This window comes from Trichechus manatus, unplaced genomic scaffold (assembly GCF_000243295.1).
Source record: "Trichechus manatus latirostris isolate Lorelei unplaced genomic scaffold, TriManLat1.0 scaffold00108, whole genome shotgun sequence".
Taxonomy (NCBI): domain Eukaryota; kingdom Metazoa; phylum Chordata; class Mammalia; order Sirenia; family Trichechidae; genus Trichechus; species Trichechus manatus.
Window position 1 is genome coordinate 306,132 of NW_004444044.1, and position 13,887 is coordinate 320,018.

Here is a 13,887-nt window from a genome sequence, read left to right on the forward strand (position 1 = left end):
GAGAAAAGTGGGGTGCAGAGCTCAAATTCTACTAAAAAGATGAGACTTAATGGTCTGAGACTGGAGAAATCCCAGAAAGCATAGCCCCTGGACTTCCTGTCAACCTAGAACTAAAACCATTCCCGAGGCCAACTCTTCAGACAAAGATTAGACTGGACTATGGGACATAAAATGATACTCGTGAAGAGTGTGCTTCTGAGCTCAAGTAAATACACAAGACTAAATGGGCAGCTCCTGTCCGGAGGTGAGATGAGAAGGCAGAGAGGGTCAGGAGCTGGTTGAATGGATATGGGAAATCGGGGTTGAAAGGAATGTGCAGTCATAGTATAGGGAGAGTGATTAGGGTCCCATAACAATGTATGTACACACTTCTGTATGAGACTAACTTGAATTGTAAGCTTTCACTTAAAGTACAATAAAATAAAATAAAAAGAACAGCAGTTACTGAAAATGCTTAAAATCCCAATTCATCTTTTAGCCATAAACAACATTTAGGCTAGCGTCTTAGTTATCTAGTGTTATAGTGGCACAAATACCACAAGTGAGTGACTTTAAAGAACAGCAATTTATTTTCTTACAGTTCTGGAAGCTATAAGGACAAATCAGGGTCTCAGTCATGTCAATTCCTTCCTTGTCAGTAGCCCCAGGCATGCCTTGGTTCCTCAGCAATCTTCACATAGCATCTGTCTTCCCCCATGTTTCTGTGTCTATGATGCTCTTTATATAATTCAAGTGATTATGTATAGGATCCACTCTACACTGGTACGACCTCAACTGACTGACTGATTGCATTAGATTGTGTTATGGAATGTGATTACATTACATTACATGTATCTTAATTACATTAAATTACATCACATCCATAGGTATGTTGTTGTTGTTAGGTGCCATCAAGTCGGTTCCAACTCATAGCAACCCCATGTACAAAAGAATAAAATGCTGCTTGCTCCTGTGCCATCCTCACAATCATTAACTATGTTGGAGCCCACTGTCGTAGCCACTGTGTCAATCCATCTCATTGAGGGTCGTCTCCTTTTTCGCTGACCATCTACTTTACCAAACAGGATATCCTTCTCCAGGGAATGTTCCCTCCTGATAACACGTCCAAAGTAAGTGAGACAAAGTCTCGCCATCCTTGCTTCTAATGAGCATTCTGGCTGTACTTCTTCCAAGACAGATTTGTTCGTTCATTTGGAAGTCCATGGTATATTCAATATTTTTCGCCTATACCATAATTCAAATGCATGAATTTTTCAGTCTTCCTTATTCACTGATCCACAATCAATGCCCATGGAAGCAGCAGTCAAGAAATCAAATGATGTACTGCATTGGGCAAATCTGCTGCAAAAGACCTCTTTAAAATGTAAAAGCAAAGATGTCACAATGAGGACTAAAGTATACCTGACCCAAGCCATGGTATTTTCATCACCTCATATTCCTGCAAAAACTGGATAATGAATAAGGAAAACCAAAGAAGGATTGATCCACAGGTATAGGGGTTAGGATTCCAACATATATTTTGCAGAGACACAATTCAATCCATAATAGCTAGGCTATATCATGTTAACTATAATTAGCAAGCAGATTTAGCACCTCAGTGCTATTAAGCAAAGTAAGCCCTGCAGCTCCCTCAGACCTCAATACACATGGGTGCAGTTATGCTTAATTTGTATAAATCTTGTCCCCTTAGAAGCCTGGAATCAGTTTATGCCATTTTCATTTGTGACAATCTCAGGGGGGTCTTACAGGCCATAATTACCCTGGATTATTTTCAAAGACTGTCAGTTTCACAGTAGCCTATGAACAAATTGTTTCACAGGAAATCAATTACTAATAACATGTTAACAATGTAACACAGAGTTTAGGTGGTTTTGTATTTTAAAATATAAATGTATGCTCTTTACTGTAATTTTTTTGTCAGTTGTTACGTTATTTTGAAATCAACTCTTTAGGCAGCAATGGGCACAATAAAATCAATATTATTTAATAAAAAAATAAGTGCTAGATTTGTTTCTCCAGAAAACTGATGGTCATGTAACTTGCACAAAATGTTTGTAAGCATTTACCATCTACTATGGGCATAGGCGCATCTCTGGCCCCATGACACAATTCTGCTGTATTTCAAAAGTCAGTGGTTATTTTAGGAAAGCTGTATCCAAAGACGAAACGTACAGCTGCAGAAGATACGGTTACATATCACTCTGTATAGCATAACTTTTCATTTAGATTAAATGGCTGTTTGTCTCAATTCTGCTCATCTTCAATTCCAAGTTTTCTTGTGTACAATGTAAGTGAAGTAACAGCTATTAATGGCTGGCTACATTAGCAGAACTCACAACAATTATATGATGCCAGTTTTATATTAGTGTTATCAATGGAAAATCATTTAAATCCAATAATAGTTGGATTTTTTTTAACCAACTCATGGAAGCAAAGTAAAGCTTTAGGAAATTAATTCTGACAAAAGTGAATGCTACTATAAATTCACTTTAATAGTTTAACATTGGCAATAAAAATCTGTTTTCCAGTAATAATACAAATTTTGGCAGAATGCGCAGTCATGGCAAGGAGAATGGTTTTACTAAATTAAGAAACCTATGAAGCCTAAGCATATTCAAAATGGTCATGGGACACATTATCCACAATTGAGTCTAAGCAAGTTATAATACTCCACCAACTTAAGTATAAATTAGTAACAAAATTTACAAACACTGTACATATAAACACATATAATTATTGTAACTAAATTGCAAAACTACCTTGATGAAGCTTATGTTGAATACAAAAAACATCATAGCAGAATGTACTCTCACTTTCCTGCCTGTCTTCAGACTGTAGCAAGCCCTGATAGTGCAGTGGTTAAGAGCCGCTAACCCAAAGGTCGGCAGTTCAAATTCACCAGCTGCTCCTTAGAAACCTTATGGGGCAGTTCTACTCTATCCTACAGTGTTGCTATGAGTCAGAATTGACTCAGTGGCAACGGGTTTGGTTTTTGGTTTAAGTGTTTGAAAAATACTTTGTAAATCAACCTAAGTGACCTATAGTTGTTGCATTTTGTTCAAAATTTCTTGGAAATCATTACTCAACATATTCAACAAACAGACCAAAAAACTCTTCGTAATTCGAAGCTCTTAGTGCGTATCAGTCACTGAAACAAAAGCTTACAAAAAATTATCCCTTCGAAGCAAGAGAAAAACAAAATAATTAAACAATGATAGCTCGATATACATGTAATTTTAGAATTCCATAATCCCAATTTAAAATATTTCAACTTGTGAGAAAAATCTTTTGATGGAGCTCCTGTTTTTCATTAAATATATTTGTATTTTGTATTGGAATGGAATATAATTGAGGAAACCTATAATTTTACTGCATCTAAATGTCAAAATATTTTAAAAATCATAAATAAGAACAACTTATCAGATGGCTTCTATCTTAAACATTTGTCAAAGAAAGGTACTCTAAAAGGAGACACAAAAGACAGCACCAGCGAAAACATTTAGGCTGAAATATCTACACATTTCGATATGGGAAAACAAACGAGAATTGAGATGATCTTCCATTCAGCAGAGTTTGCTCTGAGCCTGCCAGGTGCTTTAGTATCTATTCAGAAAATACTTTTGATAGTATGGTCTAAAGAAAAAGTCAATTTGCAACTTTGAAGAAGGCTGCAGGAAATTTAATTTAAAAAGTAAGCATAAGACCTTATTACTACTAACATTTTTTTCAGAAAATTATCAGCATTTTAAAGGAAGATACAGCTAAGAAACTGATTTAAGTATGTGTACCTGTACTAAGAATAATTATTCTGCATGTGTTAAAAGCTAATGTTCACATAATTAATATATTTTAATTGTTTTAATGTATAAGAATATGAATTATTTAGATGTTAATGTTGAAAACTGTTTTGAGTAGAATTATTTTATAGGTCCACCAATATATCTGTCAGTCATTAAACAAATATTTCATACATATAATGTTCATGACTTTAGTGTCCCTTTTCACTCTTAAGGAGCCCTGGTGGCGCAGTGGTTAAGAGTTGGGCTGCTAACCAAAGGTCTGCAGTTGGAATCCACCAGCCGCTCCTTGGAAACCCTATGGGGTAGTTCTACTCTGTCCTATAGGGTCACTGTGAGTTGGAATTGACTCGACGGCAAGAAGTTTGGTTTTTTCTTTTTTTTCATTCTCAAATGTGGAAAAAAAAAAAAAAGGCAACCTCCATTACTGCACATAGAATCTGAAGTCAATTTAGATGCCTTTCCCACAACACACCCTGTCATAACTTGCTGAGTGACAGCACTGGTTCACCATCAGTAGTCATAATGAGGTTAAGCAAGTCACTGAACTGCTCTGAAAGGCGTGCAATTTCCTTATTGTATAATGAAAATATTCTATGTTGTCCTTATGTAAGAGAATTTAGCTAAGAGTTGATTGGATTATTTGCAAAAACAGCTCACTCTCTCCTAGTATCTGTTAAGTAACAGATGGAGACATATTCAGATAACCAGGAGCAACACGAGACAAGAAGCGCATCAGCATTTAGTGTTGCTTCCATGAGCTCCTTTATTTACCTATACTTTCAGAAAATTGTTAACCAAAAAAACATTTCATTTCACATCCTACTCTATTCAGCTCTTGAAGTAATTTTACCAGAAATTGCACATTTGTAAGTCAAATCACACATTTGTAAGTCAATCTACAGTTCCTAGAACTAAATGAAGTGTTTGCTTAATAAACCAGAGCAAAGGATCAAACAGGAAAAAAAATCACTACTTTTCTTTTGTATCAAAACACTCCTCCACAAAATAGTACAATAACAACAAATAAAACTGCCCAAGATCAGAAGTGTGTTTTTTAATTTGTATACTTGGTGAGTTCTGCATTGTTTTCAATCTCATTTTTAATCGCAACTTTAATTAAAGCTGCAATGAACTGTTTTACAATCCACAAAGATGAAAAAGCCTAATACAATCATTAGCAATTTCACATTCTCTGCAAGTCGTAACATACAGTTTAACTGCTTTGAATTTTAGGGCGTAACTTGAATAATTTGAATTACAATACAAAAGAAATGAAACCCAAGGGAACCACGGCAAAATTACATACAGTATAAAACCAATCACTAGTGCATTTCTCCACTTAGGGAGCCTTTTCAAGTATTTTTAAAGTAAATGAATACTTGTGAGTATCAGGCTTGCGTTGTTGTTGTTAGGTGCCTTCGGGTTAATTCTGACTCATGGTGAACCATGTGACAAGAGTAGAACTGTCCCATAGAGTTTTCCTGGCTGTAATTTTTATGGAAGCTTGCCAGATCTTTCTTTCAAGGCACCTCTGGATGGGACTCAAACCTCCAATCTTCAAGTTAGCAGCCAAGTGCTTAACCATTTGCACCAGTGATCCAGTTTATAGCCTTTTAAAAAACATTTCCTTTCACATCCTATTCTATTCAGCTCCTAGTTTTACCAGAAATTACACATTTGTAAATCAATGACAAAGGAAGCTTTCTCCACCACATACGATTCTCTGATAGTCAATTCTGTAATTTGTTAACTCTTCCAGACGCTAATGTGTAAAGCAGAACTACCTAAACAACATCCCTGTATTTCAAACTAACATTGTAAAAGGAAGTTTAGATGCTAAGTTTTGCACCACACAATCCTTTGGCAATCTGGAGAAGTCTATGGACACCTCGTAACAATGTTTTTAAATGCTTAATATACAATACACAGAAATACAAAGGAAATCAATTTTATTGAAATACTGTTATCACTTTTTTAAAAAGCATTAAATAATAAGATCTAGTGGCAGGTCTGCCACCTGTTTGTCACACTTTGGGGGTTTGTGCGTTACTATGAGGTAAGAAACGATGCTAATTAGTATTTCACACACCAGCAGGGTCATCCATGGTGGACAGGTTTCAGCAGAGCTTCCGGACTGTGGTAAAATGAATTCCTTTATGTGGCCTTTTGTTTTGGTTCTTTGGAAAAACAACTTGGCAGATTTTTCCCCTAAACCCTAAGAAGCTACCTTTCCCCTAGCTTTCTACCCCAGAGGGTTTGTTGCTTTTGTCCAGGCTGGTTGACATATCCTGGGTAAGCTGTAAACAATTTTGTTTTGATAATTCTTGTCTGGTCCTGGGCTGCAGCCTGCCCCATGACTCGTATGCACCTTGCACGCATTGGTCAACAGACTATGCAAATGAGATCAGTATAACCTACTATGCCAATGAAGTGTCTGTGGCCTACCGACTAGGGATTAGTCAGTTTGTGGCCCCCACTGGGAGGGGCCGTACCTTGAAATTTACAAGGAGTTGTGTATATATGCAGTCCCATAGATGTTTCTGAGACAGAAAGAAGCAGGAAGAGAAGCAGAAGGAAGAAAAGAGAGAGAAGAGAGAAGAAGCAAAGACAGCGAGAAAGCAAGGAACTTCCTGAAAGAGCTGTAACATTAGTCAAGGGCTTTAACACCGAAGACAGCACAAGGCCTGCAAGGGGCCCTGTGGCAGCTGGTGGTATAACAGATGGCAGGGCCAAGAGGAGCCTTTCATCAGGCGATCGAGAAGAGGCCTGCGTGGCTGAGAGGAGCTTAGAGAGCTGTCCTACACTAAGGAAGGGAGACTGCCTACAGGCTTCATGACCCTGAGTTGTACCCTATTAATTTCTTAATAAACCACTTAAGTATGGTCCGTTAGTTCTGTGTGGCCATTGCAATGGATTATCAAACCCAGAAGAGAAGTAGAGACTGCTGTGGGAAGGATGGTTGGTGTCCGAATTTGTAAAAGAGGTTGGAGGGTGGAAGTATGTCTGACTCCCACTTCATGGGAATCAGCTTTGGGCTGATCCTGATCATTATTCCTCCTGAAGTTAGACAGGTTCTGACATTACTACCACTACTTCTCACCCTTTTACACAGACTAAAACAGACTCAGAAGAAAAGCCTGGCGATCTACTTCCAAAAATTAGCCAACGAAAACCTTCTTAGAAAAAAATACCACTAGAATGCTCCTTAGCAGCAAGGATGGCGAGACCTCATCTCACTTTGGATATGTCATCAAGAAAGATCAATCACTAGAATAGGGTATCATGTTTAGTGTTGTGGATGGCCAGGAAAAAGAGAGAAATCATAAATGAGATGGATCAACACAATAGCCACGACAGTGGACTCAAACATACCACCGATCATGAAGATGTCACAGGATCTGTTACACACAAAGTCTAGACAAGTCGGAGCCAACAGCAACTAACAAATAGCAGGTCTAATATCTACCATAATATCAAAGTGGTGATGAGTGTACATAAGTGAGATACGTTTTGAGATATCTGCATCAACTCTGTGATACCAAAGTATCTGTGAACTGCTTGTAGGACAGAGAATTGGAGACATTGTGTGGTCAAACCATCTTTACCATTTATTAACTATGTTAACTTGAATAAGTTAGTTAATTTCTTTAAACTACTATTTCTCAATCTGTTAATTGGGAATAGTACTACTATTTCCTTGAGTTGTGTGGATTAAAAGACATACTGTATGTGAAAATCCCAGCAAATGCTTAACACAGAGTAAAGACTCACTAAATATTAGTAAGAATTTATTTTCAATAGTACAACTCATTACTTAAATGCAAGATGACATTCATTATAAAGTTAATCACGAATAGCAAAAGGGGGGTGGGGGGGATACTGTGCTTGTTGTATGCTATCAAGTGGATTCCCATTCATAGCAACCCTACAGGACAGAGTAGAACTGTTCCATAGGGTTTCCCAGGTTGGTCTTCCCTCCCTCAGAGAAGCTAGTGGGTTCAAACCACCAACATTTTGGTTAGCAGCCGAGTTCAGATCATTAAGTGAACAATGCTAGTTGGTATAATGTTGACAAGCACATGGCCTGAATCTGAGAGTATGTCATTTCTTATTTTCCAAGAACTAGATCCTGAACAATAGCAAGACAGCTAGGTATATTTTGGTCAATTGATTTAATGTAATATTATGTAGCCATCAAAATGTTAATAAAAACAATGGCAACATGAAAAAAATGGTTTTGATATAATGTTAAGTACAGCAGCTGGACAAGCATTCTTGGATAATAGCTAGCCCACAGTTCTTCTTTGATACTACTGTTAGCTCAAGTTTTGAGAATGCTCCATTCTGACCGCAGTCTTCTATCTTTTCGGTAATTGTGCTTTTCCAGTTCAAACTGTACTTCTTAATGGCAAATTTCATTTATTACTGATCAGTACTTTAATTTATCCCACTCACTTTGAGTCCAAATTTCACCCAAGCAGCCATATCTTTAAACCTCCCTCCACAACTTAAATCATCTCTAAGCCAAACTATTTTAAAAACCTTCAGCCAGCTACATGTGAATCCATCAAAGAGTATGTAACCATGGACGATTACCTGGTTTTTCTTTCCCTGCCATCTGCTGTTATCACATCAGGGTATTAACATGAATGGATCACAAAAGTTCAAAGCATTTAAAAAAACAAAGATTCAGGTCATTAAAGAAATCACTAAATTATTACGAAGACCATGACTGACTAACAAGATCCGAGATTAACATTACATCCCTTTTTTTCACCTACTGATACATTTTCATCAGAAAACTTCATTTTGGAGACAGTACATTAAAACACATTATCTCTGAACAGCTGGGACACAGTCACAGAACTAAGACATGACATTAAATGGTGAAATATTTAGATTCTAAATGAGAAATGACATAAGATCTACACAGAAATCAAAACTGTAGCCAGATAGTTATCATACCTCATTTTCATTAGGAAAGATTAAGGCAGTAAGATAGAAAAATCACATTATTATATTTGTCAACAAAATAGAATATTATTCTGAGAAACTAGCCTTTGCCAGTCTTCAGGATTCACTCTATCTTGGTTGAAACCAGTCTACAGAAAATTAGCCTTAGTAATGGTCCTAACTGGAGTCTGGGTCCTTCAACTTTTACACGACAGGTGGCACAAATGGTTAAGTGCTCGACTACTAACCAAAAGGCTGACAGTTTGAACCCACCAGAGGGGCCTCAGGAGACAGGCCTGGCGATCTGCTTCTGAAAGGTCACAGCCTTAAAAACCCTACGGAGCAGTTCTACTCTGTACACATGGGGTCACCATGAATCAGATCAATTCATTGGCAACTAATAACAATAAATAAGGATCTTTAAATCAAAATTGCTGAAATAGAAATATTAACTAAATACTAGAGGGGAGAGTTTGAAAGAAAATGAACAACTTTGCTAATAAAATTTGTCTTTTTTTTTCAATTAAATTCAATTACCTACTCCAAAAGACATGGATGTTTAAATAAACCAGTGCCATTTATAGCTAAAAAAATGTGGATTCTTTATTTCTTTTCGTTATGTAAAAAATACATATCACACCTTTAACAATTCAATGTTTTCACATGTACAATTTAGTGGTATCAATTACATTAACCATGTTGTGCAACCATCACCAATATCCTCTGCCCAATTTTCCATCACAATAAACAGAAACTCAATGCTTCCTAAACAATGACTCTCCTCACCCCTGATAACCACTAAAAAACTTTGGTCTCTATACCCATTGCCGCTGAGTTGATTCTGATTCATAGCAACCCTATACAGGAAAAAAAAAAAAAGTAGACTCTTTAAATGCTGGCCTAGCTGCAAAAATTTTAACACCATTGGCAGTAAGACATATAGAAAGGTGAAAGTTCCATAAAGAGCTGTAGGCTGGTACACAACAAAATTTTGTAAATGCTAAAAGCAATCACAGCAAGAGGGGAAAAAGAGAATCTGCCAAATTAATTAATTTAGGGATCACCAAATAACAGGTTAAAAACATGCAACAAATGCTTGGGATATTCACTTAAGTTATTGAAAATTATTTGTTCAGGAACGCTGATCTAAAATAGGCTTGGGAAGTCCCAGTATTGTAAGATACCAGCAAATCTGCTTTGAGCATGGTCTCTAACCTCCCTGCCCAGGCCCCATAGTCTGCAAAGCACTGGGCCAAAGACTCATGTGCTTTATAAACCAAGGACGTTTTTATTTATAAATTCCTCTCACAGAAGGCCAAAACGGGAAAAATGTAACCATCAAAGTTTTGTACTGTATTTTTACTTTTTGGTTATTTATGTAATTTATTAAAAGAAATAATAAACTGCAACAAATAAAAGGGCTTATTTATTTCTGTGACTTTAATTACATTTCCCCCAATTAATAAGACCTAATTTTTCATGAGCAAATGGGAAAAAAATTTATTTCAAGTTTTAAAGGGAAAACCATTGAGAAAAAGAGTTCAAGATATTTGTAACTTCAAATTTCACCCTACATTTTTTATTAGCCCATTTATTTAAAAAAAAAAAGAAAAAACCTCTTCCACTAAAAAAAGAATTAATGTGTTCCATTATTACAGGTATCTAGTTAGTCAAAGGTATGAAAAAAATAACCAGAAATACTCTTTTATTTGTCCTTTATGGCTCTCTATAGCTCATAAACTAGAGACATGTTAATTTAAAAGTAAATACCATTGGGTAAAAATTTTATCAAACTCAAAAGCGATTTTCAGTAAGAATAACAGTTTCAAATTTCAATAAGACACAATGTCAAATTTAAACCATTAGACAACTTATTTGTCACTATGTGATACTAAAAAAAGAAAAAGATGACTGAGGATGGGGACAAGTGGGGAGGCAGACAGTGGCGACCTCTGGAAGATCGAATCTCTTCTCTCTGCTGGTCCTAGAAGAGAAGAGAGACACCAATAAGCATCAACACACTGTCCGAATTCCTCCCCACCTAAGACCTAGCAGTTCACAGGTGCTTCTCAACCTTACGGCCAACCTCACGTTTAGATATGGTATTCAGTGCCAAGAAGATGTCAAAAACAGTGCCCTATACCCTATTCTAACTTGAGTAGTACTGCCTTCAACAAACAAACAAAAAAATTATTAAAAGTATTATTTACTTTTATCCAGTTATAATCTGCATCAAGTGGGGCTGGAAGCAGCCAGGCTGAAAGTAATACCTCGCAATATCTCTCCTAAGAACAGCTTTCAAAATTATTGCAGCCACTTAAATTATAAACCCACCAAAACCAAACCCACTGCTGTTGAACTGATTCCTACTCATAGTGACCCTATAGGAAAGGGCAGAGTTTCCAAGGAGTGGCTGGTGGATTCAAACTGTTGACCTTTTGGTCAGCAGCCATCTCTTAACCAGGATCCAATTAAATTATTTAAAAAAAAAAAACAAAACTCATTGCTGTTGAGTCAATTCCGACTCATGAGACCCTATGGGACAGAGTAGAGTCGCCCCATAGGGTTTCCAAGGAACAGTCGGTGAATTTGAACTGCTGACCTTTTCGTTAGCAGCCAAGCTCTTAACCACTGTGCCACCAGTGCCCCGTTAAATTATAAAGAGGCCTTTAAATATAACGAAAAAGATAGGTAACCTCTTTAAGATGGGTGTGTGTATTCATGTATGTGTGAAGCAAGTGGTTATAACCAAATGTCTGAGCATATTGGTCTCCTGTCATTTGACTCTGACCCAAGGAGCACAAGGCGTGGAAAGGACAGGGAGATGAGACTGTTTACATCAAGCTAACAATTGGAAACTAATCAACTTGTACAATTTGGAAAAGATTATCCTCAGTCTGGAAAGAAGCCCTAAATCAACTAAAATTCAAAGGATAAGTTAACTACCTAAGTAATTTAGAATGACTATAATAGATATTTCCCTCAATTCTGTAATACAAATGGAATTATACAGAATCTGCCTTTCCTAGGTAGTAAGTCCAAACCAATTGGTAAATTTTTTCAGACACCCCTACTAGAACTGTAAATTACCGTTATTTTTTCACACATCCTTGTGAAAGAACTAACCAGTTACTGTGGAGTCCACGTCAACTCATGGCAATCCCGGACTCATGGCAATCCCGTGAGTGTCAGAGTAGATCTGTGTTCCATAGGATTTTTGGAAGCAGGCTGCCAGGCCTTTCTTCCGAGGCACTCCAACCTCCAACCTTTCAGTTAGAGGCCATATGCACCACACAGGGACTCCCTTGTGAAAGACCTAGTCACCAGAAACTCTCTACCTGAGATACACCCCATAGGAAAAAATAATTTCAGTCAATGAGTATGAAGATTCAAATGTACACAATGAGGCAGGAGAGGTCATTTAATTAAATGTTATTGTTGTGTGTCATCAAGTCAATTCTGGCTCACAGCAACCCTACAGGACAGAGTAGAACTGCCCCCAAAGGGTTTCCATAAAGATACATGGGAGCAGACTGCCAGCTCTTTTCTCCCACATGGTGGGTTCCAACCGCCAACCCTTCAGTTAGCAGCCAGGTGCTTAACCATTGTGCTACCAGGGCTCCTTTTAAATTAAATAAACATTAGCTGTTTTTCCACTTAACAGAATATTACTTTATTCTAGGTATCGTGCTGGGCATTAAACCAAAAAACCAAACCAAACTTGTTGCCGTGGAGTCAATTCCGACAGACACAAAAGATACAATAAAACCTGTAAAAGCGAGAATCCATGTAAGGCAGAAACCTGTCAGAGAAGGAAAACTCAAATATTTCCCACTAAAAAGAGCGACAGAAAAGTGGTAAGATTGCACCCTGTCAATGGTGGAAAACTTGCGAGACCCGGAAAAACAAGGCAGTACCGCCCTGTCGAGTTCCAGCTCTCACAGGTTTCTCTGGCCATGTAAAACGTCAGAGAAAGTACATTGCTGGAATGCAACGTCAGAACACAGAGCCTTTTCTGGACTCACTGGCTCTGGGTCAGGGCGTACATTTTTAGCTTATTACGCTGGAGAGCGCAACTAAAACAAGTAGATGGTGGAAGAGTGAAGTATTACTGCACACCATTGTGCAAAACGGTTAAAACTTGTACCTTTTCGTGTTTAGACTGTACTAGCCAGCAACCTGGTCCAGAGAGATGCAATAAAGCTAAAACTGATCACTTGAAGGAGGTTCGCGAAACACCATAAAGAAAATGACTGAGAAATCAAGATCAATATCTGACTTTGTAAAATCATTAAGAATATTAGAGTTGAAGAAGAGCTCAGCATGACCATTAGCAAATGAAGTCAGAAACTCAAACACTAGCAAACCATCTCGACAACGCTTACTCCTTTGTTCACCAAACACAACAAAAACCAAACCAAAAAAACAACGTTTTAAACAAATAGTATTTATATGATACCTTTCCTGGATCCGCAAACGTCTTCCTAAATCACTCAACTGCACCTGCTGCAAAGGCAGAACATGCGGGTTCTGGAACCCAGAAGCCTAGCACGTCGAGGCTCCCCAAGCTGAGACCAACACGACAGGCCGGCAAGGCCACGTTCAAACCTAAGGCCGATCAAGCCCGCAGCCCCGCCGCGCGACTACCCAGTGTTCCGCCTCACGGGTGAGAATCCCGCCCGTGCCCCCGCCGCCCCTCCCACAGCCCCTCACTGCGCACCCAGGAGCACCCAACTCCCAGGGGACCGAGGACCCGGGAGCCCTCGTACCTCACGCCGCTGCTCCGAAAGCCCCGGAACGCGCGCCCAGCCGCTCCCGGCGCCGCACCTCTGTCTAGCGTCAGCAGTCCGACCAGGCGGCCGCGCAAAAGCGCGAAGCCGCGCGTCCGCGCCGCCATGGCGGCGGATCCCCGGCTTCCGGACGGAGGCTCCACCTCCCGCTCTACGGGGGAAACCCAGCTTCGCCCAAACCCCGTCCTGCGGCGCGACTGGATACGGCAAGTTGCGGGGTGTCGGGGCACCACGCGGAGGCGGAGCCAGGAGCCTAACAGGCCGGGGGCGGGGTCGAGAGAACGCCGCGCTACCCCCCAGTAGCCCATATGGGGACAGCACCTGGGCGGGGCTGAGAGAACTCC

At 38.9% G+C, this 13,887-nt stretch overlaps 1 protein-coding gene across 1 annotated transcript in view; it reads right to left on the reverse strand.

Moving 5' to 3' along the window:
• The window catches only part of MTHFD2L (methylenetetrahydrofolate dehydrogenase (NADP+ dependent) 2 like), a 181,141-nt gene extending 167,543 nt beyond the window's left edge, over positions 1-13,598 (reverse strand). Inside the window, exon 1 of the mRNA XM_004383311.2 lies at positions 13,523-13,598. The gene's annotated coding sequence lies outside the window, so the exon portion shown is untranslated. The remainder of the gene's footprint in view (positions 1-13,522) is intronic.
• Positions 13,599-13,887: the final 289 nt, after the last annotated feature.